The sequence below is a fragment of the Scyliorhinus canicula genome, chromosome 13 (genome assembly GCF_902713615.1).
Source record: "Scyliorhinus canicula chromosome 13, sScyCan1.1, whole genome shotgun sequence".
Taxonomy (NCBI): domain Eukaryota; kingdom Metazoa; phylum Chordata; class Chondrichthyes; order Carcharhiniformes; family Scyliorhinidae; genus Scyliorhinus; species Scyliorhinus canicula.
Genome location: NC_052158.1, coordinates 160,035,656 through 160,060,026, shown reverse-complemented (window position 1 = coordinate 160,060,026; position 24,371 = coordinate 160,035,656). Strand labels below are relative to the sequence as shown.

At 46.8% G+C, this 24,371-nt stretch overlaps 1 protein-coding gene across 1 annotated transcript in view; it reads left to right on the top strand.

Annotated features, from left to right (window-relative positions):
• The first annotated feature begins 216 nt into the window (after window positions 1-216).
• LOC119975400 (somatostatin-like) overlaps window positions 217-24,371 on the top strand; it is a 34,026-nt gene continuing 9,871 nt past the window's right edge. Inside the window, exons 1-2 of the transcript XR_005462756.1 lie at window positions 217-362; window positions 13,707-14,137. The gene's annotated coding sequence lies outside the window, so the exon portion shown is untranslated. The remainder of the gene's footprint in view (window positions 363-13,706; window positions 14,138-24,371) is intronic.

The following is a 24,371-nucleotide window of genomic DNA, read 5'->3' as shown; positions in this document are numbered from 1 at the left end:
CAGTTATCAGTGTTCTAATCAGAAAGGAACTTGTCCTCAGCATAACACACCTCCTAGTTTATAACATTCATGCTTTCTCTGTCTCTGGAACATCTGTAAACATACTGATTTCCGTCTGTTCATGGCTGGGCCTATTAAACCCCAGTAGGGCCTGAAGCATCAGCCCTTTTCACCTGAGCCACTGTTAACACCAGTGACAGACAAATACATGTTTTTATGTCTTCCTCCTTTTTTAGACAAAGGTACAACATGTACATTTTCCAATACTCCAGCACCAAGCCTGAAGCCAGACGATGGTCATCTGCTATTTGTGAAGAGTTTTTTTGTATTTCGAGGTTCAACTGTGGTATTCTGTGAAGCAGGTATGGACATGACTAATTTCATTAAGCTGGGTAGTGAGTGTCTACAAAGTTGAGGGCATCAAAGGGTTAGGTGTGAAAGCAGGGACTTGAAGTGAGTATGGTCCAGTTGGATGCTCTACACGTAAACATCACATGGGCAGAAATTTGCATGATGAGATAAGTGCAGCAGAAGTCCATTTTAAAATAGCAAAAAGGAAGAATAAAGTTTGGGTACACAGTTTTGACACAGTTTAACATTATTGACATAACACATGTACTGACTGATGATAAATCCACTTTCATAGATGCTGAACCCTTAATATTTCCACCTTCACCATGGTTATCCACTTTTTCACTCTTCCTGAACTACAATCTCCACTTTTTGTGAAGATAGGCACCAATGATACACATTCCCACATTTTCCACCTCCAAACAAGTTACCTTTCTGGTATGAAGCAAAGGGCACCATCTGAAAAACAGCAGCGAGGAATTTTCACGTGTGACCCGATCAGTCCTTACTCTTCAAATAAAAATACCAAAACAGATTATCTGGTCACATATGACATTGCTGCAATGGGTTCACGCTGTGCAGAATTTGGTAGCTGAGTTTCCAACATTACAACAGTGACAATGCAGAAAAAAACACATTTGCGAAAGCACGATGGGACATCCTGAGGTCATGGCTCTATATCAATGCACATTTATGCTTTCTTTCATTGCCAGACTCACTCCCATACCCTTTAATATTCACAACAAGTTTAATTCCTCTCTCCCCCTCACTCCTCGCACCCTTTAATATCCCACCCAGTCTAACCCCACTCTTCCCTCACTCCCCGCACCCTTTAATATCCCACCCAGTCTAATCCCTCTCTCCCCCTCACTCCTCGCACCCTTTAATATCCCACCCAGTCTTATCCCTCTCTCCCCCTCACACCTCACACCCTTTAATATCCCACCCAGTCTAATCCCTCTCTCCCCTCACTCCCCGCACCCTTTAATATCCCACCCAGTCTAATCCCACTCACCCCTCACTCCCCAAACCCTTTAATATACAACCCAGTTTAATACCACTCTCCCCCTCACTCCCCACAAACTTTAATATTCCATTAAATATGGCGATTATTAAGGTCGCCTTTCTTAATCTTTAATCTTTAATATCCCATGCAGTCTAATCCCACCCTCCCCTCACTCCCCGTAACATTTAATATCCCACCCAGTCTAATCCCACTCTCCCCACACCCTTTAATAGCCCACCCATTCTAATCCCAGTATCCCCCTCACTCTCCGCACCCGTTAATATCCCACCCAGTCTAATCCCACTCTCCCCCTCACTCCAGACATCCTTTAATATCCCACCCAGTCTAATCCCACTCTCCCCCTCACTTCCCGCACCCTTTAATATCCCACCCAGTCTAATCCCACTCTCCCCCTCACTCCCCGCATCCTTTAATATCCCACCCAGTCTAATCCCATTCTCCCCTCACCCTTTAATATCCCACCCAGTCTAATCCCACTCTCCCCACACCCTTTAATATCCCACCTAGTGGCCATAGTGGCCATACTGGACCTGGTATTGGGGAATGATCCCAGCCAGGTTGTTGAAGTTTCAGTCGGTGATTACTTTGGGAATAGCAATCACAATTCCTTAAATTGTAGAATACTCATGGACAAAGACGAGAGTGGTCCTAAAGGAAGAGTGCTAAATTGGGGAAAGGCCAAGTATAACTAAATTTGGAAGGAGCTAGGGAAAGTGGATTGGGAGCAGCTGTTTAAGGGTAAATCCACATTTGAAATGTGGGAGTCTTTTAAGGAAAGTTTGATTAGAGTGCAGAGCAGACATGTCCCTGTGAAAACGAGGTAGAGAAATGGCAAGATTAGGGAACCATGGATGACGGGTGGAATTGTGAGACTAGCTAAAATGAAACAGGAAGCATACATCAGATCTATGCGACTTAAAACTGATGAAGCTTTGGAGGAATATCGGGAAAGTAGGACAAATCTCAAACGCGCAATAAAGAGGGCTAAAAAGGGACATGAAATATCTTTGGCTAACAGGGTTAAGGAGCAAGAGGATAACTAGAGAAAGGATTGGCCCACTCAAAGACAAAAGAGGGAATTTATGCTTGGCGTCAGAGGAAATGGGTGAGATTCTTAATGAGTACTTTACATCGGTATTCACCAAGGAGAGGGACATGACGGATGTTGAGGTTAGGGATGGATATTTAAATACTCAAGTCAGCATAAGGAAGGGGGAAGTTTTGGGTATTCTAAAAGGCATTAAGGTGGACAAGTCCCCAGGACCGGATGGGATCTATCCCAGGTTACTGAGGGAAGTGAGGGACGAAATAGCTGGGGCTTTAACAGATATCTTTGCAGCATCCTTGAGCACAGGTGAGGTCCCGGAGGACTGGAAAATTGCTAATGTTGTCCCTTTGTTTAAGAAGGGTAGCAGGGATAATCCAGGGAATTAAAGACCTGTAAGTTGACATCAGTGGGAGGCAAACTGTTGGAGAAGATACTGAGGGAGAGGATCTATTCACATTTGGAAGAAAATAGACTTATCAGTGATAGGCAGCATGGTTTTGTGCAGGGAAGGTCATATCTTACAACCCTAACAGAATTCTTTGAAGAAGTGACAAAGTTAATTGATGAGGGAAGGGCTGGAGATGTCATATACATGGACTTCAGTAAGGCTTTTGATAAACTTTCCCATGGCAGGTTGATGGAAAAAGTGAAGTTGCATGGCGTTCAGGGTGTACTAGCTAGATGGATAAAGAACTGGCTGGGTAACAGGAGACAGAGAGTAGTGGTAGACGGGACTGTCTCAAAATGAAGAAGGGTGACTAGTGGTGTTCCACAGGGTTCCATGCTCGGAACACTGTTGTTTGTGATATACGTAAATTATCTGGACGAAGGTATAGGTGGTCTGATTAGCAAGTTTGCAGAGGATACTAAGATTGGTGGAGTAGCAGATAGTGAGGGGGACTGTCAGACAATACAGCAAAATATAGATAGTTTGGAGAGTTGGACAGAGAAATGGCAGGTGGAGTTCAATCCAGGCAAATGCGAGGTGATGCATTTTGGAAGATCCAATTCAAGAGCGGACTACACGGTCAATGGAAGAGTCCTGGGGAAAATTGATGTGCAGAGAGATCTGGGAGTTCATGTCCATTGTACCCTGAAGGTGGCAACGCAGCTCGATAGAGTGGTCAAGAAGGCATACAGCATGCTTGCCTTCATCGGACGGGGTATTGAGTACAAGAGTCAGCAGGTCATGTTACAGTTGCATAGGACATTGGCTAGGCCACATTTGGAATACTGCGTGCAATTCTGGTCACCACATTACCAGAAGGATGTGGATGCTTTAGAGAGGGTGCAGAGGAGGTTCACCAGGATGTTGCCTGGTATGGAGGGTGCTAGCTATGAAGAAAGGTTGAGTAGATCAGGATTGTTTTCGTTGGAAAGACGGAGGTTGAGGGGGGACCTGATTGAGGTCCACAAAATTATGAGAGGTATGGACAGGGTGGATAGCAACAAGCTTTTTCCAAGAGTGGGGGTGTCAATTACAAGGGGGTCACAATTTTAAGGTGAGAGGGGAAAGTTTAAGGGAGATGTGTGTGAAACGTTTTTTACGCAGAGGGTGGTGGGTGCCTGGAACACTCTGTCAGTGGAGGTGGTAGAGGCGGGCACAATAGCATCATTTAAGATGCATCTAGACAGATATATGAATGGGCGGGGAACAGAGGGAAGTAGATCCTTGGAAAATAGACGACATGTTTAGATAAAGGATTTGGATCGGCGCAGGCTGGGAGGGCCGCAGGGCCTGTTCCTGTGCTGTAATTTCCTTTGTTCGTTGGTCTTTGTTTGTTGATATCTGTGTTTCTGGAACCCACCTCTTCATTCACCTGAGAAAGGAGCTGTGCTCCGAATACTAGTGATTCGAAACAACCCTGTTGGACTTTAACCTTATGTTGTAAGACTTTTTACTGTGCTCACCCCAGTCCAACACCAGCATCTCTACATTATAGCAAGAAGCGAAGATTGGAAATCAGGGGGACATTTCAGCAACTGCCCAACCTCACAATGTTAAAAAAAAACAGTCCCTCACTAACAGCTTGGAACTGGTGGCCAAATGAAGAAAGCCATCCCACATCCTGGCTCAGTGACAGCCTAACACAGTCGCACCATCAGAATGACCCATTGATAATCGATGTTTCCAATGCCATTTGGGCACCTGTCCTGTTCCAGCAACAGAACATAACCACCAGGGGAGGAAATGATATCTACCCTTTAGGGGAATATCCTTGACAATCACACAATTTCCTCCAAATTCCAGGAAGAATCTGGCTTCAAACAAGGTCAAATCAAAAACTTGCATCCCCCCCTCAACTAACCAATCAGTGCTTCACAATATTAAACATCACCAGGGAGAAGCTATGTGGGAAGGAGGGACATAGACTCTGAAGGCAGAGCATTACCTGCAGAAACTCTTCATTGTCTATTTCACCGCCGCTTTGAGGATTGGAACAGACGAACAACAAATCCTGCAATTCAAAATGGAGTTGTCAATGACATGCTGAGGGCCGTTAATCTAAGCAGAATTGTGTACCGGCACAGTCTGATGATGCAGCATTTTCCTTAGCCTTCCATGAGGCTCAATGAAGGAGAGAGCTGGTTCAATCAGGGCTGCAGAAGGAAAAATGAGAACCCGACCACCTGGAGGTTCCCCTCCAAGTCACTGACCATCCGGACTTGGAAATACATCACCGTTCCTTCAAGGACTACAGCAGTTCAAGAAAGTGGATTAGCATCCACCTTCATAACAGGGAACAAAGAAATGGCTGAGGAACTAAATTTATACTTTGCTTCTGTCTTCACAAATGAAGACATGAATAATGTACTGGAAGTTCAGAGAAACACAAGTTCCAGTGAGGAGCTGAAGGAAATTAGTATTGGCAAAGAAATAGTTTTGTGGAAAATAATGGTACTGAAGGTGGACAAATCTCCAGGGCCTGATAAGCATTATCCCAGAGTACTTGAGGAAGTGGCATGGAAATAGTAGATCCATTGAATCATAGTATCATAGAATCATAGAATTTACAGTGCAGAAGGAGGTCATTCAGCCCATCGAGTCTGCACTGGCCCTCGAAAAGAGTACAGTGCCTAAGCCCACACCTCCACCCTAACCCTGTAACCCCACCTCACCTTTTTGGACACTCAGGGCTATTTAACATGGCCAATCCACCTAACCTGCACATCTTTGGACTGTGGTAGGAAACCGGAGCACCCGGAGGAAACCCATGCAGACACGGGGAGAATGTGCAGACTCCGCACAGACAGGGATCAAACCTGGGACCCTGGAGCTTTGAAGCAACTGTGTTAACCACTGTGCTACTGTGCAGTCTCCCCCCCCCCCCCCCCCTGTCCAATGTCAGCATCTCCACATCATGGTTCTCTCAGGAAGAGGTTCAGTGGCATTTAGTCCAAACAGTAACTATTTAGTGTAGAACGTAACCATATCCAAATATACACAAGAAGGTAGGCTTCTTCAATCAAAGCCATGAGCTATCTCCATCCAGACTACGATGAGCCATGAGACACCCTTTACATGAAATGAAATGAAAATCGCTTATTGTCACGAGTAGGCTTCAATTAAGTTACTGTGAAAAGCCCCTAGTCGCCACATTCCGGCTCCTGTCCGGGGAGGCTGGTACGGGAATTGAACCGTGCTGCTGGCCTGCTTGGTCTGCTTTAAAAACCAGCGATTTAGCCCAGTGAGATAAACCAGCCCCTGTGAGCTAAACCAGCCCCTCATCATCACCATGCGGATGCTACTGTTACCCCACTCCCACATTATTGGTAGTCATTTTCCAAAATTCTTCGAACTCCATAATTGTTCCCACAGGTTGGAGAGTAGTTAATATAACCATGCTATTAAAAAAGGGAGGTAGAGAGAAAACAGGGAATTATAGACCTGTGAGCCTAACGTTGGTAGTCGGGAAGTTGTTGGAGTCAATTAGCAAGGATCTCATATCACAACATTTGGAAAGCAGTGGTGTAATCAGACAAAGTCAGCATGGATTTCAAAATGAAACATTTGAAGATGTAACTTGTAGAGTGACCAGGGAGAACCAGTGGATGCGGTTTACTTGGACTTTCAGAAGATTTTTGACAAAGTCTCACATAGCAGATTACCAAGTAAAGGTTTGCCAAGTAAAGTTAAAACCCAGGGAACTGTGATGCTTATAAAGCTAATTAGCAGACAGGAAGAAACAAGTTTGAATGAATGGTTGTTTTACTAGACAACACGGAGGTGCAGTGGTTAGCACTGCTGCCTCACGGCACCGAGGTCTCAGGTTTGATCCTGGCTCTGGTTCACTGTCCATGTGGAGTTTGAACATACCCCCTGTGTTCACATGGGTTTCACCCCCAAAACCAAAAGATATCCAACCTACCTAAATTGGCCACCGCAAATTGCCCCTTAATTGGAAAAAATGAATTGGGTACTCTAAATTTAAAAATAAAATTATTCTTTTACCGATTGGAATTGTATGTTATATATATTATATAATAATAATAATCGCTTATTGCCACAAGTAGGCCTCAATGAAGTTACAATGAAAAGCCCCTAGTCGGCACATTCCAGTGCCTGGTTGGGGAGGCTGGTATGGGAATTGAACCTGCGCTGCTGGCATTGTTCTGCATTACAAGCCAGCTATTGAGTCCACTGTGCTAAACCAGCCGCACTGGTTTATATAATAATGATATGGATGAGTAAACTAAATATATTATCTCCAAATTTGCAGATGATACAAAGTTGGATATGTATGTCCCTGTCAGGCAGGGGAGAGATGGTCGAGTGAGGGAACCATGGGTGACAAGAGAGGTTGAATGTCTTGTTAAGAGGAAGAAGGATACTTACGTAAGGCTGAGGAAACAAGGTTCAGACAGGGCGCTGGAGGGATACAAGATAGCCAGGTGGGAACTGAAGAAAGGGATTAGGAGAGCTAAGAGAGGGCATGAAAAATCTTTGGTGGGTAGGATCAAAGAAAACACCAAGGCCTTTTCCACGTATGTGAGAAATATGAGAATGACTAGAGCGGGGATAGGTCCGATCAAGGACCGCAGCGGGCGATTGTGCATTGAGTCTGAAGAGATAAGAGAGGTCTTGAACGAATACTTTTCTTCAGTATTTACGAATGCGAGGGGTTATATTGTTGGAGAGGGCAGTGTGAAGCAGACTGGTAAGCTCGAGGAAATACTTGCAGGAAGGAAGATGTGTTGGGCATTTTGAAAAACTTGACGATAGCCAAGTCCCCCGGGCCTGACGGGATATATCCAAGGATTCTATGGGAAGCAAGAGATGAAATTGCAGAGCCGTTGGCAATGATCTTTTCGTCCTCACTGTCAACAGGGGTGGTACCAGAGGATTGGAGAGTGGCGAATGTCGTGCCCGTGTTCAAAAAAGGGAATAGGGATAACCCTGGGAATTACAGGCCAGTTAGTCTTACTTCGGTGGTAGGCAAAGTAATGGAAAGGGTACTGAGGGATAGGATTTCTGAGCATCTGGAAAGACACTGCTTGATTAGGGATAGTCAGCACGGATTTGTGAGGGGTAGGTCTTGCCTTACAAGTCTTATTGACTTCTTTGAGGAGGTGACCAAGCATGTGGATGAAGGTAAAGCAGTGGATGCAGTGTACATGGAATTTAGGAAGGCATTTGATCAGGTTCCCCATGGTAGGGTTATGCAGAAAGTAAGGAGGCATGGGATAGTGGGAAATATGGCCAGTTGGATAACAAACTGGCTAACTGATAGAAGTCAGAGAGTGTGATGGATGGCAAATATTCAGCTTGGAGCCCAGTTACCAGTGGCGTACCGCAGGGATCAGTTCTGGGTCCTCTGCTGTTTGTGATTTTCATTAACGACTTGGATGAGGAAGTTAAAGGGCGGGTCAGTAAATTTCCAGATGATACGAAGATTGGTGGATTTGAGGATAGTGAGGAGGGCTGTTGTCGGTTGCAAAGAGACACACATAGGATGCAGAGGTGGGCCAAGAAGTGGCAGATGGAGTTTAACCCTGAAATGTGTGAAGTTGTCCATTTTGGAAGGACAAATATGAATGTGGAATACAGGGTTAACGGTAGGGTTCTAGGCAATGTGGAGGAGCAGAGAGATCTTGGGGTCTATGTTCATAGATCTTTGAAAGTTGCCACTCTGTGAAGAAGGCCTATGGTGTGCTAGCATTCATTGGAAGAGGGATTGAATTTAAGAGCCGAGGTGATGATGCAGCTGTACAAAACCTTGGTAAGGCCACATTTGGAGTACTGTGTGCAGTTCTGATTGCTTCATTTTAGGAAGGATGTGGAAGCTTTGGAAAAGGTGCAAAGGAGATTTACCAGGATGTTGCCTGGAATGGAGAGTGGGTCTTACGAGGAAAGGTTGAGGGTCCTGGGCCTTTTCTTATTGCAATGGAGGAGGATGAGAGGTGACTTGATAGAGGTTTATAAGATGATCAGGGGAATAGATAGAGTAGACAGTCAGAGACTTTTTCCCCGGGTGGAACAGACCATTACAAGGGGACATAAATTGAAGGTGAATGGTGGAAGATATAGGGGAGATATCAAAGGTAGGGTCTTTACCCAGAGAATAGTGGGGGCATGGAATGTACTGCCTGTGGAAGTAGTTGAGTCGGAAACATTAGGGACCTTCAAGTGGCTATTGGATAGGTACATGGATTACGGTAGAATGATGGGATGTAGGGGCCAGTTAGCACACTGGGCTAAATCGCTGGCTTTTAAAGCCGACCAAGGCAGGCCAGCAGCATGTTTCAATTCCTGTACCAGCCTCCCCGAACAGGCGCTGGAATGTGGCGACTAGGAGCATTTCACAGTAACTTCATTGAAGCCTACTTGTGACAATCAGTGATTTTCATTTGTTCTTAATCTCGGACAAAAGTTCGGCACAACATCGTGGGCCAAAAGGCCTGTTCTGTGCTGCATTTTTCTATGTTCTATGCATAATAGGGTGAGCTGTGAGGAGGATGCAGAGGTGTATTACTGGGATTTGGACAGACTGAGTGAATGGGCATGCACATGGCAGATGCAGTAGAATGTGGATAAATGTGAGGTTATCTGTTTCAGTAGCAAAAATAGGAAGGCAGATTATTATTTGAATGGGTGTAAATTGAGAGAGGCAGATACTCAGTGAGACATTGGTGTCATCGTGTATCAGTCGCGGAAAGTAAGCGTGCAGGTACAGCAGGCAGTAAAGAGGGCAAATGGTATGTTGGCCTTCATAGCGAGAGAATTTGAGTATGGGATAGAGATGTTTTATTACGATTGTATAGGGCGTTGGTGAGGCTACACCTAAGGTGGCATTCGCCGGTCTGCCAGATGCATTTTCCTGCCTGGCACGCCCCCGCCACAGTGGGATTCTCCTTTCCCGCAGCCAGCCAATGAGGTTTTCCATTGTGGCTGCCCCACGCCGTCGCAAAACCCACAGGTGTGGGTGCGCTGCCGGTGGACAGGAGGATCCTGCCAATGGAGAATTCCACTGCTGCAGTATTGTTTGCAGTTTTGGTCTCCTTTTCTGACGAAGGATGTTGTTGCTATAGAGAGAGCACAGCAAAGGTTTACCAGGCTGATTGCTGGGATGGCAGGACTGGGAGGCCACCGCTGTGCGCATGTGCGGCCTCTGATGCGGATGTACGCGGGCTCATATCAGCAGCTGGAGCTGTGAGCTCCACAACGGCTCGCTGATAGACCCCTGCAGGCCTGTGAATCTGTGGCCTTTTGATAGCAGTCTTTGTAGCGTAAAAGGCCACAGATTTCACGACGGCATGGGGACATAGTCACTGAAACGGAGAATCCAGCCCAGAATCTTTAGAATAATGCAATGAAGTTACTCCGGCGCCTGTTCAGGTACACAGTGGGAAAATTCAGAATGTCCGATTAGAACATAGAACATAGAACATAGAACGATACAGCGCAGTACAGGCCCTTCGGCCCTCGATGTTGCACCGACATGGAAAAAAAAACTAAAGGCCATCTAACCTACACTATGCCCTTATCATCCATATGCTTATCCAATAAATTTTTAAATGCCCTCAATGTTGGCGAGTTCACTACTGTTGCAGGTAGGGCATTCCACGGCCTCACCACTCTTTGCGTAAAAAACCCACCTCTGACCTCTGTCCTATATCTATTACCCCTCAATTTAAGGCTATGTCCCCTCGTGCTAGCCACCTCCATCCGCGGGAGAAGGCTCTCGCTGTCCACCCTATCTAACCCTCTGATCATTTTGTATGCCTCTATTAAGTCACCTCTTAACCTTCTTCTCTCTAACGAAAACAACCTCAAGTCCATCAGCCTTTCCTCATAAGATTTTCCCTCCATACCAGGCAACATCCTGGTAAATCTCCTCTGCACCCGTTCCAAAGCTTCCACGTCCTTCCTATAATGAGGCGACCAGAACTGTACGCAATACTCCAAATGCGGCCGTACCAGAGTTTGGTACAGCTGCATCATGACCTCATGGCTCCGGAACTCAATCCCTCTACCAATAAAGGCCAACACACCATAGGCCTTCTTCACAACCCTATCAACCTGGGTGGCAACTTTCAGGGATCTATGTACATGGACACCGAGATCCCTCTGCTCATCCACACTACCAAGAATTTTACCATTAGCCAAATATTCCGCATTCCTGTTATTCTTTCCAAAGTGAATCACCTCACACTTCTCCACATTAAACTCCATTTGCCACCTCTCAGCCCAGCTCTGCAGCTTATCTATGTCCCTCTGTAACCTGCAACATCCTTCCGCACTGTCTACAACTCCACCGACTTTAGTGTCGTCTGCAAATTTACTCACCCATCCTTCTGCGCCCTCCTCTAGGTCATTTATAAAAATGACAAACAGCAACGGCCCCAGAACAGATCCTTGTGGTACGCCACTCGTAACTGAACTCCATTCTGAACATTTCCCATCAACTACCACTCTCTGTCTTCTTTCAACTAGCCAATTTCTGATCCACATCTCTAAATCACCCTCAATCCCCAGCCTCCGTATTTTCTGCAATAGCCGACCGTGGGGAACCTTATCAAACGCTTTACTGAAATCCATATACACCACATCAACTGCTCTACCCTCGTCTACCTGTTCAGTCACCTTCTCAAAGAACTCGATAAGGTTTGTGAGGCATGACCTACCCTTCACAAAACCATGCTGACTATCCCTAATCATATTATTCCTATCTAGATGATTATAAATCGTATCTTTTATAATCCTCTCCAAGACTTTACCCACCACAGACGTTAGGCTCACCGGCCTATAGTTACCGGGGTTATCTCTACTCCCCTTCTTGAACAAAGGGACCACATTTGCTATCCTCCAGTCCTCTGGCACTATTCCTGTAGCCAATGATGACCTAAAAATCAAAGCCAAAGGCTCAGCAATCTCTTCCCTGGCTTCCCAGAGAATCCTAGGATAAATCCCATCCGGCCCCGGGGACTTATCTATTTTCACCTTGTCCAGAATTGCCAACACTTCTTCCCTACACACCTCAATGCCATCTATTCTAATAGCCTGGGTCTCAGCATTCTCCTCCTCAATATTATCTTTTTCTTGAGTGAATACTGATGAAAAGTATTCATTTAGTATCTCGCTTATCTCCTCAGCCTCCACACACAACTTCCCACCACTGTCCTTGACTGGCCCTACTCTTACCCTAGTCATTCTTTTATTCCTGACATACCTATAGAAAGCTTTTGGGTTTTCCTTGATCCTACCTGCCAAAGACTTCTCATGTCCCCTCCTTGCTCGTCTCAGCTCTCTCTTTAGATCCTTCCTCGCTTCCTTGTAACTATCAAGCGCCCCAACTGAAACTTCACGCCTCATCTTCACATAGGCCTCCTTCTTCCTCTTAACAAGAGATTCCACTTCTTTGGTAAACCACGGTTCCCTCGCTCGACCCCTTCCTCCCTGCCTGACTGGTACGTACTTATCAAGAACATGCAATAGCTGTTCCTTGAACAAGCTCCACATATCCAGTGTGCCCAACCCTTGCAGCCTACTTCTCCAACCAACACATCCTAAGTCATGTCTAATGGCATCATAATTGCCCTTCCCCCAGCTATAACTCTTGCTCTGCGGGGTATACTTATCCCTTTCCATCACTAACGTAAAGGTCACCGAATTGTGGTCACTGTCTCCAAAGTGTTCACCTACCTCCAGATCTAACACCTGGCCTGGTTCATTACCCAAAACCAAATCCAAAGTGGCCTCACCTCTTGTTGGCCTGTCAACATATTGTGTCAGAAAACCCTCCTGCACACATTGTACAAAGAACGACCCATCCAATGTACTCGAACTATATCTTTTCCAGTCAATATTAGGAAAGTTAAAGTCTCCCATAACAACTACCCTGTTACTTTCGCTCTTTTCCAGAATCATCTTCGCCATCCTTTCCTCTACATCTCTAGAACTATTAGGTGGCCTATAGAAAACTCCCAACAGGGTGACCTCTCCTTTCCTGTTTCTAACCTCAGCCCATACTACCTCGGAAGAAGAGTCCCCATCTTGCATCCTTTCTACTACCGTAATACTGTCCTTGACTAGCAGCGCCACACCTCCCCCTCTTTTGCCCCCTTCTCTGACCTTACTAAAGCACCTAAACCCCGGAACCTGCAACAACCATTCCTGTCCCTGCTCTATCCATGTCTCTGACAGCATGTCTTTCGGGACTTGTGGGAGTAAACCGGAGCACCTGGAGGAAACCCACGCAGACATGGGGAGAACGTGGAGACTCCACACACACAGTGACCCAAGTTGGGAATTAAACTTGAGTTCCTGAAGCAACTGTGCAACCCATTTCGCAGTGATCCAGGATATTCAATGTTCAAGGTGTTTTGTGGATGAGGGTGTTTACCTGCCTTTCCACTTGTTAGTGAAGCCAGCCCCACGCCTCCCTTGCCCCGACAAAGCCGCAACTCACAGGCCCAAAGAACGGATGAGCCCCATTCACCCTCTCAACTATGATAAAAACAGTAAGAAGTCTTACAACACCAGGTTAAAGTCAACAGGTTTGTTTCAAACACGAGCTTTCAGAGCGCAGCTCCTTCCTCAGGTGAATGGAGAGGTACATAACTCTCTATTCACCTGAGGAAGGAGCTGCGCTCCTAAAGCTCGTGTTTGAAGCAAACCTGTTGTACTTTAACCTGGTTTTGTAAGACTTCTTACTGTGCTCACCCCAGTCCAACGCCCGCATCTCCACATCATGATAAAAACACAATAAGAATAACGCGGCTGCCAGTGGATGAGCACATTCACATTCTGGCCAAGAATCTGCTGTGCTTCATTTACAGAAATTAGACAGGCTGGCCAAGAGGTGTCACATTATCGAAGAGGCGGCAACCAAACTCAGATCACTAGGAACAGGAAAAGAGACCAATTGGAGACTTGGTTGGGACCCTCCTCCCAACGTGTGAGCTGGTGTGAAGGCGGCTTTAAAAGGAGCTTCCCCGATTGCAGGGACAGAAGGAGCGGAGCTGTCCACAGAGCCAGTGCTGAAACCGCCGCCAATTTCAAAGCGTTTGTAAACTGCTCTCCTTCTCGCTGTCTCTCCCGTTGATCCTCGCCTTGTGCAGTGATGTGGTGCAGCCGCCTTCAGTTGAGCCTGGCTCTCCTCTCCATCGCCCTGGCAGTGCTGAGTGTCAGCCCAGCCCCCCCAGACAACATGTATCGCGGCGAAATTCTGCAGAGAGCCATGGCAGCCACAAGAAGCAGGGGGAAAGCGGTAAGGACGCAGCAAAAAGTCACATTCAATAGAAATGGTAGTTTGTTTTCACCCCGTTCATTTCGTATAGAAACAGGGACTGGGAAATAACTGGTTCAATTCTGATCGAGTGAGAAGACCCACTTTTAACCAGACTATAGTATTGAGTCAATGTATTTTATTTAGTGTTGGGGCACTTAATAATAATAATCTTTATTGTAACAAGTGGCCTATATTAACACTGCAATGAAGTTACTGTGAAAACCCCTCATCGCCACATTCTGGCACCTGTTCGGGAACACAGAGGGAGAACTCTAAATGTCCAAATCACCTAACTGGACGTCTTTTGGGACTAGTGGGAGGAAACCGGAGCCCCCGGAGGAAACTCACGCAGACACGGAGAGATCATGCAGACTCCATACAGTCAGTGACCCAAGCTGGCAACCGAACCTGGGACTCAGGAGCTGTGAAGCAACAGTGCTAACCACTGTGCTAATGTACCACACTCATTTGTTTAGAAGGGATTCTGAGCGGGTTTGATCTAAATTACAGGATTCCTCATCCATGGAAAGGCTCTTGTTCTCTCCAATCCATATTCACCTCCACAAAGAGAATCAAACAAGAAGTAAACATCATTCAACAAACCCAGAGAACTTACTGCTCCCCTCTCTCCGCAAAACCCCCTCTCCCATCCCAGCTCACCCCTCCTCTCTCCCCAAAACCCCCTCTCATATCCCTACCCACCCCTCCTTTCTCCCCAAATTCCCCTCTCTCCCAAAACTCCCTCTCTCAACCCCAACCCCCTCTCTCCCCAAACCTCATCACCCATCCCAAACCTCTCTCCCCAAACCCCATCTCCCATCCCAAACCCCTCTCCCCAAACCTCATATCCCATCCCAACCCCCACCCCCTCTCTCCCCGAACCCCATATCCCATCCCAACCCAATCTCCTCTCTCCTCAAACTCCCTCTCTCCCAACCCCAACCCCAACCCACTCTCACCCCAAACCCCCCTCTACCATCCCAACCCCAACCCCCCTCTCTCCTGAAACTCCCTCTCCTATCCCAACCACCCCTCCTTTCTCCTCAAAACCCCCTCTCCCATTCCAACCCCAACCCCCTTTCACCCCAAACCCCCCTCTCCCATCGCAACCCCAACCCCGTCTCACCCCAAACCCCCCTCTCCCATCCCACCCCAAACCCCCTCTCACTCGAAACTCCCTCTCCCTTCCCCAACCCCCTCTCTCCCCAAACCACATCTCCCATCCCAACCACCTCTCCCCAAACCCCATCTCCCAACCCAACCCCCACCCCCCTCTCTCCCCGAACCCCATCTCCCTCCCAACCCCAACCCGCCTATCTCGCCAAACTCCCTGTCTCCCCACCCCAACCCCCTCTCACTCCAAACCCCCCTCTCCCATCCCAACCTCCCTCTCTCCCGAAACTCCCTCTCCCCACCCCAACCCCCTCTCTCCCCATACCCCATATCCCAGCCCATCCCAACCCACTTTCCCCAAACCTCATCTCCCATCCCAACCCCGGCCCCCTCACTCCCCAAAACCCATCTCCCACCCCAACCCCAACACCCCTCTCTCCCCAAAACCTCATCTCCCATCCCAACCCCAGCCCCCCTCACTCCCCAAAACCCATCTCCCACCCCAACCCAAATCCCCTCTCTCCCCAAACCCACCTCTCCCAGCCCAACACCAACCCCCCTCTCTCCCCAAATCCCCTCACCCATCCCAACCCCAACTCTCCTCTCTCCCAAAATCCACTCTCCCCACCCCAACCCCCTCTCTCCCCAAACCCCCTCTCTCCCCACACCAACTCCCTCTCCCCAAACCCTCACTCCCATCCCAACCCCCTCTCCCCAAACCCCGCTCTCCCATCCCAACCCAACCCTCTTCTCTCCCCAAACTCCTTCTCTCCACCCTGATCCCCTCTCTCCCCAAACCCCATCTCCCATCCCAACCCCAAACCTCCTCTCACCCCAAATCCACTCTCCCCACCCCACTCCCCTCTCTCCCCAAACCCCATCTCCCATCCCAACCTCAACCTTCCTCTCTTCCCTAGCTCCCTCTCTCCCCAAACCACTATCTCCCCAAACTGCCTCTCCCCACCCCAAACCCATATTTACACACCCCAACCCTCTGTCTCCAAATTCCCTCTCCCATCCCAACCCAACCTTCCTCTCTCCCCACCCCCTCTCTCCCCAACCCCTCTCCCTCCGCACCCCCGAACCACCCTCTTCGCCCCAACCAAAACAAAATCTCCCACCGCAACTCTCTCTATCTGCCCACACCAACTCCCTCCTCTCTCCCCAACCAAATCTGCTCTCTCTCTCTTCACCCCAGACCCTTCTCTCCCCATCTGTCCGCCCATATCATCAAATCTCTGGGATTCCTATCCAAACGCATTTGGTCCTGTTTCATAGAATCATAGAATCCCTACAGTGTAGCAGGAGAACATTTTACCCAGTGAGTCTGCACCAACCTTCAGAAAGAGCACCCTGGCCCACACCCCCTGTAACTCCACCTTACCCTTGGAAACAAAGGGGCAATTTAGCCTGACCAATCCACCCAACCTGCACATATTTGGACTATGGAAGGAAACCAGAGCACCGGGAGGAAACCTACCCAGACACAGGAAGAAAGTGCAGACTCCACACAGACAGTGACCTGAACCTAGAATTGAATCCGGGACTCTGGCGCTGTGAGGCAGCAGCGCTAACCACTGTTTACCCATTTGATTTGATCATTGGAATATTTTGGAGGAGCATCTGAGTCTCACTCAGTAACCTTCATTAGCCGTCTAGAATGGGGCAGAATGAACCAAATCTTGCAGCAAAATCACTTAATTTGAAAGAGATATTCAGTCCAATGATGTTATAAATTGTCTCCATGTTGACAAGAAGCTCCGAGCACCGGGATTGGTTCATTCCAGAGGTTTTCACGCTCTTTCCAAAGTCAACCTCCACTTGAAGGTTTCACAATTGGGGGATGGAAGGGAATCGAGTAGTTTGTCAGCTTTCTAATTGCGAATTTGGAGCTTCAAAATTTATGAAGATAATTTCACAAAATTGGAATGAGCTCATTGTAGATTTATTGGCGGATGTTTCCCACATTCACTTTTTAAAATCCACATCCATTGGCGGGACTTTCTGCCCTAATCTATTTCTGTTGTTGTTCCCAGGAGATTACAGAATATTCCCTGCTGTCCGAACTGGAAAATGCCAAGAAGGAAGCTCAGAGAGACACAGAGGAACATAATCTGAAGCGATCAAAGAGACGCAAAATATTAATAAAACCGAAGAGGCAGATCCGCAGGGGATAGGGAGCGAAGACCAGGCTATGTGAACCTCTTCTGGAAATCCTTCACACCCTGTTAATTCTCCGAATTCTCCATAGCAACCCACACTCTCAGAATGTGGCATTCAGCTAACTAATTAAATCATGTGGTGAATATTCAATTTGATTGATGTAAGAGAAGGCAATTGGTTTGAATTGTCCAAAAGCAGGCCAGTTTGAATGATGAATGGATAGAGTCACTATTTTTCATTAATCTGTTGCAATAAAATCTCTGTTTGAAAGTGGACCATTTGTTGGACTTTGTTCTCTGGGAGATGGGGCAATGTAGCTGAAGGGACAAAATTAACTCGGGTAGTTTTCAACACCAGTCTGTGTCCAAAGGTACACAAAGTTGTGACTTTGTAAATCAGCTCTGGATGGAATCGCTCTGGGTCACATTCTCAAACCTGGGAAATGTTTTGCTGGAAGTTCCTCCGTAAATTCAAAGGCAGGGGAGACAATGAATGGACGGATATTAAAGGGGGTTCTGCTCTGTCCAATGCAGCCATGCTCTGTGAGTGCCGTAATCTGCAGGAGAGCAATCTATCAACCTGCACACCAGCATGACACTGGTAAAAGTCTAACCTGGTCAATGATAGCAGCAATCTGCAAATCACAAACCTGCTTCCAGCCTTCCCTTGTAAAGCGGGTTTCCATTGAAACATCTGATGTGATTTTGCATCATGTGGAAATGTCAGTGTAGGTTCTGCACAACACCAGTGCTCCATACAGGTGCTGAAATGCGTTCTACCCGGAACATTACCTTCCACCATTCCCTATTATGTCTATAACAGTAAGAAGTCCAACAACACCAGTTTAAAGTCCAACAGATCTGTTTCGAACCATTCCCTTTCAGAGTGCAGCTCTTTCATCAACAAGAAGCGGAGATTAGAAATCAGGCAGACATTGCAGCAATTGCCCAGCCATGGAATGAGGTCTCAACCTCACAATGTCAAAAAAAAGGTCCTGCACTAATAGCCGAGAACTGGTGGCCAAATGAAGAAATCGACCCCACATCCTGGCTCTGTAACAGACTGACACAGTCACACCATCAGAATGACCCACTGATAATAGATGTTTCTAATGCCTTTTAATAGGTAGATTTTATAGTGCAGAAGGAGGTCATTCGGCCCATCGAGTCTACACCAGCTCTTGAAAAGTGCACCCTACGTAAGCCCACACCCCCATCCTATCCCCATAACCCATTATCCCCAGCTCACCTTTTTTGAACACTAAGGGTAATTTAGCATAGCCAATCCACCTAGCCTGCACATTACTGGACTGTGGGAGGAAACCACACCGGGAGGAGCACCCGGAGGAAACCCACGCACACACGGGGAGAACGTGCAGACTCCGCACAGACAGTGACCAAAGCTGGAAATCCAACCCAGGACCCTGGAGTTGTGAAGCAACAATGCTAACCACTGTGCTAGCGTGCTGCCCTCGTTGGTTTAGAAGGGTTTCTGAGCGGGTTTGATCCAAATTACAGGATTCCTCATCCACAGATAGAGCTCTAGTTCTCTCCAAACCATATTCACCCTCCACAAAGAGAATCAAACAAGAAATGAAATGAAAATCACTGATTGTCACAAGTAGGCTTCAAATGAAGTTACTGTGAAAAGCCCCTAGTCACCACATTCCGGCGCCTGTTCATAGAGGTTGGTACGGAAATTGAACCATGCTGCTGACCTGCCTCGGTCTAGTTTGAAAGCCAGTGATTTAGCCCTGTGCTAAACCAGCCCCCTAAACACCATTCCACAATCCCAGGGAACCTCCAGCTCCCCTCTCTCCCCAAATCCCATCTCCCATCCCAACCCCAACCCTCCTCACTCCCCAGCTCCATCTCTCCCCAAGCCCACTATCTCCCCAAACTCCCTCACCCTATCCCAACCCCCTCTCCCCAAATCCCATCTCCCATCCCAACCCTCCTCTGTCCCCAAACTCTCTCTCTACCCAAGCCCACTATTTCCCCAAACTCCCTCTCCGCACCCCAACCCCCTCTCCCCAAGCCCCATCTCCCATCCCATCCCCAACTCTCCTCTGTCCCCAAACTCCCTCTCTCCCCAAGCCCACTATCTCCCCAAACCACATCTCCCACCCCAGCCCCAACCCTCCTCTGTCCCCAAACACCCTCTCTCCCCAAGCCCACTCTCTCCCCAAGCCCCCTCTCCCCCAACACCCCTCTCTCCCCACCCCAATCCCACGTCCCACTGCATCTCCAAACTCCCCTCCTTCCTCAACCCAAACAAATCTCCCATCCCATCACCAACCCTCTCTCTGCCCACGCCTGTCCTGTTCCAGCATCAGAACAGAACCACCAGAGACGGTGACATGTTCGGGTTGGGGGAATGTCCTTGAGAATCACACAATTTCATCCAAATCCCAGAAAGAATCTAGGGTTCCAGTCAAACAAGGTCAAAACAACAAATTGCTCCCCCCCCCCCCTCCCTTCCCCCTCAACTAACCAATCAGTGCTTCGCAATATTACACATCACCAGGGAGAAGCTATGTGGGAAGGAGGGACTTAAACTGCACTCTTGTTTGGATTTCAATGACTTACATGACACCTACATGTATGATGCAGACGTGTGTGTCCATAATGCCATTGGTAGGAGTGACCATGACACACTCAGTGTGAAGGCAGAGAATTATCTGCAGAAATGCTTCATTGTCTATTGTACCATCGCTTTGAGAAGGGGAACAGACTAGCAACAAATCCTGCAATTCAAAATGGAGCTGTCAATGACACATTGAGGGCTGTTAATCTGAGCAGGACTGTACACTGGCACAATCTACTGATGCACCATATTCCTCTACCTTCCATGTGGATCAATGAAGGAGAGAACTGGTTCAATCAGGGGCGTAGAAGGAGAATTGGGAACTCCACCACCTGGAGAGTCCCCTCCAACTCACTCACCATCCTGACTCGGAAAAATATCACCTTTCCTTCACTGTCGCTGGGTCAAAATTCTGGAACACCATCCCTAACAGCACTGTGGGTGTACCTACACCGCATGGACTACAGCGGTTCAAGAAAGAGGATGAGCACCACCTTCATAAAGCAGATCAAATAAATGGCTGAGGAACTAAATTTGCTTCTGTCTTCGTAAATGAAGACATGAATAATGAACCAGAAGTTCTGAGAAACAGAAGTTTCAGCGAGGAGCTGAAGGAAATATGTATGAGCCAAGATTGGTTTGGGGGAAATTAACGTGACTGAAGGCAGACAAAACTCCAGGGCTGATAATCATTATCCCCGAGTACTTCAGGAAGTGGCCATGGAAATAGTAAATCCATTTGTAATCATTTTCCAAAATTCTTTGGACTCCGGAATTGTTCCCACAGATTGGATAGTAGCTAATATTGGAGTTGATTTATTGTCACGTGTGCCAAAGTACAGTGAAAAGTATTTTTCTGCGGCCGAGGGAACGTACGTAGTAGACACAACAATAATCAACAGAGTACATTGACAAATGGTAGATCAACAAACAGTGATTGGTTACAGTGCGGCCAGACAAATCAAATACGTGAACAAGTGCCGCATAGGACATCATGAATAGTGTTCTTACAGGGAACCAATCAGTCTGGGAGAGAGTCGATGAGGAGTCTTGTAGCTGTGGGGAAGAAGCTGTTCCTATGTCTGGGTGTGCTAGTCTTCAGTCTTCTGTACATTCTGCCTGATGGAAAGGTCTAGAAGAAGGCAATGACTGGGTAGGAGGGGTCTCTAATAATGCTGTCTTCCTTCCTGAGGCAGCGGGTGGTGTAGACAGAATCATTGTGTGGGTGGCAAGCTTGTGTGATGTGTTGGGATGAGTTCACCACACTCTGCAGTTTCTGGCGATCTTGGGCCGAGCAGTCGCCATACCAAACTGTGATTCAGCTGGATAGGATGCTCTCTATCGCAACTCTGTAGACCTTTGTGAGAGTCGATGCAGACATGCCAAATTACTTTAGCTTCAGTAGGAAATAGAAACGTTGTTGGGATTTCTTGACTGTTGGATCACCGTGAGTCAGCCATGTCATGTGAGAGTACCTTTAAGAAATGGGTGTTTATAAATGGGTGTGTATATAAATATCTGTAATAAGAGTACCTTTAAGAAATGGGTGTTTACTACTGCAGTGATGTTAGAGAGTGGGTGGAGCTGGGCGGCCTTTCAGCTTTTTACTTTCATTTTTGAGCAGGCTGCAGGGTGTGTTTAAGTTTCGTTTTCAGTGTTGGAGCTGAAGCCAGACCAAGCAGGTGTACTGCTGTTCTCTCTGCCATCAAAAGACTATCTCTTGATCATTTGGTGAATTTAGAATAATAAATGTTCTCAGTAGTGAATGTAAACCTTATGTGCTTCTGTTGAAAGGTGTTTCTTCTGTCTTCTGGATGTTGTTTGGGAAGTTATTTAGGATTACTTGGTGTTGTATTCTTTGGGGGTTGTACTTGGATTAATGGTTGCTAAGATGGTTCTTATGTGGTTCACTGTAAGTTTTAAAAAGGTTAACTTGAGTTCATAGAATAAACATTGTTTTGCTTTAAAAAATACTTTTCCATTTCTGCTGTGCCACACCTGTAGAGTGGGCCGTGTGCTCCCCATAACACAATCTATTAAAAGTCGTGGGTCAGGTGAACTCCATGATACACTTTGGGGTTCTCTAAACCCTGGCCCATAACAACCAGGGCTGACTGTTGATGATGCTGAACCACAGGAACTTAAAACTATCGACCAGCTCCACTTCGGAGCCATTGATGCAGATGGCAGTGTATGTCGTGCTGCGCTTCCTGAATTTGATGATCAGTTCCTTGGTCTTTCCGACATTTAGAGAGAGGTTGTTTTTGGTACACCATGCAACCAAATGATCTGTCTCCTTTCTGTAGTCTGATTCTTCGTTGTTTGTAATACAGCCCATCACGGCCATATAACACTACTATTCAAATAGGGAGGTAGAGAGAAAACATGAAATTATAGACCAGTGAGCCAAACGTCGGTAGTAGGGACGTTGATTTGATTTATTGTCACATGTACCGAAGTACAGTGAAAAGTATTTTTCTGCGGCCAAGGGAACGTGCACAGTATGTACATAGTAGAAAAAAGAATAATCAACAGAAAACATTGACAAATTGTACATCGACAAACAGTGATTTGTTACAGTGCGGTGACCCCCAGGAACTTAAAGCTGTCGACCATCTCCACTTCGGAGCCATTGATGCAGACGGGAGTGTGTGTCCTGCTACGCTCCCTGGAATCGATGATCAGTTCTTCGGTCTTTCCAACATTTAGAGAGAGGTTGTTTTCAGTACACCATGCAACCAAGTGATTTATCTCCCTCCTGTCGTCTGATTCATCATTGTTTGAGATATGGCCCAACACAGTTGTATCATCCGCAAACATATGGATTGAGTTGGAGTTAAATCTTGCCACACAGTCATGTGTGTATAGGGAGTTGAGTAGCGTACTGACCACACATCCATGTGGGGCTCTGGAGTTGAGGATTATTGTGGAGGAGGTGCTGTTGCCTAACCTGATGGATTGCAATCTGTTGGTGAGGAAGTTGAGGATCCAGCTGCACAGTGAGGGGTCAAGTCCAAAATTGCAGAGTCTGGTTATTAGTCTTGGCAGGATAATGGTGTTGAAGGTGGATATGGAGTCCATTATCAATGATTTCATATCACATTTAGACAGCAGTGGTATAATCAGGCACAGTTAGCATAGATTTACAAAAATGAAATCCTTTGAAGATGTAACTTGTAGAGTGACCAGGGAGAACCAGTGGATGCGGTTTACTTGGACTTTCAGAAGACTTTTGACAAAGTCTCACATAGCAGATTACCATGTAAAGTTAAAGTGCATGGAATTGTGGGTTGTGTCCTGAGATGCATAGAAAGTTAATTAGCAGAGAGGAAACAATAAATTAGAATGAATGGTTCTTTTACTAGACAACATGGTGGTGCAGTGTTTAGCACGGCACCGAGGTCCCAGGTTCGATCCTGGCCTGGGATCTTTGTCCATGTGGAGTTTGCACAGTCTTCCTGTGTTCACATAGGTCTCACCCCCAAAATCCAAAGATGTGCAACCTTCCTTGACTGGCCATGCTAAATTGCCCCTTAATTGGAAAAAGGAATTAGGTGCTCTAAATTTAAAAATAAAATGGCTCTTTTACTGATTGGAGTTGTATGTTATATATATTATATAATAATAATAATTGCTTATTGTCACAAGTAGGCTTCAATGATGTTACTGTGAAAGGCCCCTTGTCGGCACATTCTGGTGCCTGTTCGGGGAGGCTGGTATGGGAATTGAACCTTGGCTGCTTGCATTGTTCTGCATTACAAGCCAGCTATTTAGCCCACTGTGCAAAACCAGCCCCACTGGTTGATATATTAATGATTTGGATGAGGGAACTAAATGTAATATCGCCAAATTTGCAGATGATACAAAGTTGGGTGGGAGCTGTGAGGAAGATGCAGAGATGCATCACTGGGATTTTGACAGGCTGAGTGAGTGGGCATGCACATGGCAGATGCAGTATAATGTGGATAGATGTGAGGTTATCTGTTTCAGTAGAAAAAATAGGAAGCAAATTATTATTTGAATGGATGTAAATTGAGAGAGGTGGATACTCAGCCGGACCTCAGCGTTCCCATGCATCAGGCACTGCAATTAAGTGCGCAGGTGTAGCAGGCATAAAGAAGGCAAATGGTATGTTGGCCTTCATAGCAAGAGAATTTGAGTGGAGGAATAGAGATGTTTTATTATGATTGTATAGGGCGTTGGTGAGGCTACACCTGAGGTGGGATTTGCCTGTCTGCCAGATGCATTTTCCTGCCTAGCACGCCCCCGCCACAGCGGGATTCTCCTTTCCCGCAGCCAGCCAATGAGGTTTCCCATTGTGGCTGCCCCACGCCGTCACAAAACCCATGAG